This window comes from Chrysochloris asiatica, unplaced genomic scaffold (assembly GCF_000296735.1).
Source record: "Chrysochloris asiatica unplaced genomic scaffold, ChrAsi1.0 scaffold00083, whole genome shotgun sequence".
Lineage (NCBI taxonomy): Eukaryota > Metazoa > Chordata > Mammalia > Afrosoricida > Chrysochloridae > Chrysochloris > Chrysochloris asiatica.
Genome location: NW_006408601.1, coordinates 2,486,180 through 2,490,633, shown reverse-complemented (window position 1 = coordinate 2,490,633; position 4,454 = coordinate 2,486,180). Strand labels below are relative to the sequence as shown.

Sequence of the window (4,454 nt, the reverse complement as noted above, 5' to 3'; positions counted from 1 at the left end):
GGTTGAGTATTAATCATTTCCTTTTGGTACAGTGACTCTGTGTATTCCTTCCATCTTCTTCTGATGCTTTCTGCATCATTCAATAATTTGCCTTCATCAAGCATCTCAGCTGCTCATGGTTCTTTGCATGGTAGGTTGATTCAAAACTTTATTTCTGAAGGGCCTGGGCTATTAGTAGTCATGTTGGAATTGGGTTACTCATATGCAAGTTCAGACTGAAGTTGAAGATAATGAACACAAGTTTACAAGAGCCAAAATATGACGTTGAGTACATCTCACCTGAATATAGAGACCATCTCAAGGACAGATTTGATGCATTAGACACTAATAATCAAAGACCAGATGAGTTATGGGAGGACATCAAGAATATTATGTATGAAGAAAGCAAAAGGTCATTAAACATACAGGAAAGAAAGAAAGAACCAAAATGGATGGGTGAAGAAATGCTGAAACATGCTTGTGAATGTTGAGAAACTAAAGCAACTAGTGGATAAAAGGTAGAGAACTAAACAGAAAATGTCAAAGGGCAACTCGAGAAGACACGGTCAAGTATTATCTAATGAAATGTGCAAAGACCTGGAATTAGAAAACCAAACGGAAGTAACACCCTCAGTATTTTTCAAGCTTACAAAACTGAAGAAAAAATTCATGCCTTTGTTGTAATATTGAAGGTTTCTATGGGCAAAATTTGAATGATCAAGGAAGCATCAAAAGAAGATGGAAGGAACACACAGAGTCACTCATACCAAAATGAATTAGATGATCTTCAATCATCTTAAGAAGCAGCATATAGTCAAAAACCAATGGTATCCAAGCTTAACTGAAAGTATTGTTAAAAAGCAAGACTCCAAGCATTGATGGAATGCAAATTGAAATGTTTCAACAAACTGAGGCAACACTGGAGGCACTCACTCATCTATGCCAATAAATTTGGAAGAAAGTTACCTGGCCAACCAATTGGAAGAGAAAGATGACTCAATGGAATGGGAAAATCATCAAACACTATCATTAATAATACATGCCAGTAAAATTTTGCTGAAAATAATTTAAAAACTATTGCAACAGTACATGGACAGAGAGTTGCCAGAATCCAAACTGGATAAATAAGAGAACATGGCATCAGGGATATCACTGCTAACATCAGATAGATCTTGACTAAAAGCAGAGAATACCAGAAATATGTTTATTGTATTTTATTGACTATTCAAAAGTATCTGACTATGTGAATCATACAACAGTTGTCCTTTTGTGCTTGACTAATTTCACTCAGCATAATGTTCTCTAGGTTCATTTATATTATGAAGTATTTCAAAGATTCATCATTATTTTTTTAACATTGCATAGTAGTCCATTGTATGTATGTACCATAGTTTGTACATCCATTCATCTGTTGATGGACACTTAAATGGTTTCCATCCATTTGCTATTGTGAATGATGCTGCATTGATCACAGGTATGCATATATCTGTTCCTGTCACAGCTCTCATTTCTGTAGGATATATACCTACTAGTGTGATTTCTGCATCATATAGTGTTTCTATCCCCAATTTTTCAAGGAAGTGTCAAATCACTTCTACAGTGGTTGTAGCATTTTATAATTCCAGCAGTGTACAAGAGTTCCAGTATCTCCACACACTGCCAGATTGTTGTTTCTGTTTTTCTAAACATTGCTGTTAATCCTTGAGTGAGATGGTATCTTGTTGTCTTGATTTTCATCTTTCTAAAAATTCCTGGTTTGGTACTGTAGGATAAGTACTAGGCTGCTAATTGAAAGGTGGGTAGTTCAAACACACCAGTTATGTCTTCGTGGAGTTTTTAGAAAGCAAATCAATTTTATATATCAAGAAAGCATACTGTATACACAGCAAAGCCCTTTGTCACAGCTAGAACCCAGGTTCCTTATGAGTAGGCTCCAAGTCACTTGGTAATTTCAAGTGAGCAGCAATAGAAGTCTTTCTTAATCCAAAGTCAGAATTTTCGGAAGAACTTCAAGCACAATTTTATAACAAAAGTGATACTGCTCCTTTGTTTGAATCATGCCACAATGATGTTTTCTCATTTGGGAAACAGTATTCTTGATGTTGAATAGAAAATTATTTTCGATGGCACAGAACATGACATCCATACACAGCATCAGCCCAGTCCGACCTACTTCACTACTACTTCACTACTTCAGTGAACAATGATGGGTCCCCTCTGGTGACTTCCTTGCCAGGAGAACAAACTTAATAAAATCATCTGTTGAGGCAGGAGTGCCATGGTCTGGCCAGTTGGTGAACTGCAACTGTCTTACAAAGTGAACGGTTCCCATAGTCTTCTCCACAACTTTTAACATTCGAATGATGAAATCTTGAAGTATCTGGTAGTTTTCAAGGAAGATACGGAAATATTTCAAATCCAAAGGCTTTTTCAGGGTTATAGGCTATTAATGGTGGCACTTGATAGTCCCATCTTCTGTCTGTCTAGTCATCATGGCAATAACATTAGCTTGATTTTCCAAAACCATTTGCCAAAAATCACCTGGTAGTGGTCCTTGGGTAGCAATGTAAAAATACTCTTCTCCAGAATTTATTATTTTAATATAACTAGCATTGATGTAGTCCTTCTACTTAGGGTTCTTCTTTTGTTGTGTTGAATTCTATTTGTGCATTTTAAAATTATGTTTGATAGTGTATTTATTTATTCCATATATAAAGAGCCCCTAAGTACACTCAATTTTTTCTTTGGAGACAATTCAACAACACCTAACAAAACAACAGCATAATTCTGGAAGAGCCAGTAGGAAACCCAGAACAGTGGTAGAGGACAGAGATTACCAAGTAGAAGACAAGCAATGCAATGTTGCAGTGGAACGGATCACCTTTTACAGCTTGTCTAGCCATGGTCTTATGATGTCTAATAAATGATTGGGTGATTGTTGTTGTTGTTAACTGCTGTGGAATTGGTTCTGACTTACAGTGACCCTGTATACAATTTCTGAATCTGTAAATCTTTTCAGGAACAGATAGCCTTATCTTTATCCCCTGGCATGGCTGGTGAGCTCTAATCAGTACAGTGTTTTTTCTACATGGCCACCAGGCTCCCCAAATTATTGGGTTGTTGTTGTTGTGACATGCCACCGAGTCAGCTCCAACCCATAGTGACCCTGTATAGGGTTTCCGAGGAGCAGCTGGTAAGCTTGAACTGCTGACCTTGCAGTTCAAACGGCTTTGCAGTCTGGTGCATTAACCCACAGCATCACACCAGGACTCCAAATGATTGGGTTGGACTATGCAAATAAACCACCACTTATCTGTCAGTTTGTTGTACTGTGGTGACTTGAATGTTTCTGTGATGTTGAAAGCTATACTACCAATATTTTAAATACCAGCACTTTCACCTATGGTGGACAGGTTTCTGTGGAGCTTCAAGACTAAGACAGACTAGGAAGAAGGAGAGGTGGACTACTTCTGATTGTTTAGCTGCTGAAAACTTTAAGAATAACAGGAAAACAAAGTCAGATATAGTGCCTAAAAATGACAACATTATAAATAGCACCAGAACATTGTCATATATAGTGTTGGAAGATAAGCATCTCAAGTTGGAAGGCATTCTAAACACAACTGGGAAAGAGCTGCCTCCTGAAAGTAGAGTTTACCTGGAAGAGGCAAATGGAATAAAGCTTTCAAGACCTTCATAATGGGGTACAACTCAAAATGAGGAGAAAGAACTGTAAATATCTATTAATAATCAGAACATGAAATGCAAAAAGTATGAATCTAGGAAAATTGGAACTTGTCAAAAAGGAAACGGAACACATAAAGATTTATATCTAAGGCATTGTTGTTGTTGTTAAGTGCTGTCGAGTTGGTTCCAACTAACAACAACTCATAAGAGTGACTGGTGAGTTTGAACTGCCAACCTTGCAGTTGAAACCGATGTTGTAGTCCAGTGCTTTATCCTACAACACCACATTAGGACTCTTAGGCATTAGTAAGCTAAAATTGACTAGGATTGGCCATTTTGAACCTGACAATCACTGGTTTACTGTGCCAGAATCGATCAATTGAGGAGGAATGGTACCACAATCATTGCCAAAAAGAACATTTCAAGATCTGTCTTGAAGTACAATGCTGTCTGTGATAGAATAATACCCATATACCTACAAGGACACTTGTGCTCATAAGGAACCTGTATACTATTATTCAAATTTATGCACCAACCACTGAAGCCAGTGGTGACGGAATTGAAGAATTCTACCAACTTCTTCAGTCTGAAATTCATCAAACATGAATCATCATTGGTAATTACTGGTGATGGAATGCAAAGGTTGGAAACACAGAGGAAGGATCAGTATTTGAAAAATATGGCCTTGGCCAGGTCCTCTCAATGCAAACCCCCTTCCAAGACTAAGACTCAATGGAAATGCACGCTCTGATTGGTGACCACACACATCACCGATGGGGAGAAGTGGG

The 4,454-nt window shown here is 37.7% G+C and overlaps 1 pseudogene; it reads right to left on the bottom strand.

The window, feature by feature from the left end:
• Nucleotides 1-1,957: 1,957 nt before the first annotated feature.
• LOC102819771 lies at nt 1,958-2,599 on the bottom strand (annotated as a pseudogene).
• Between the last annotated feature and the right edge of the window lie 1,855 nt (nt 2,600-4,454).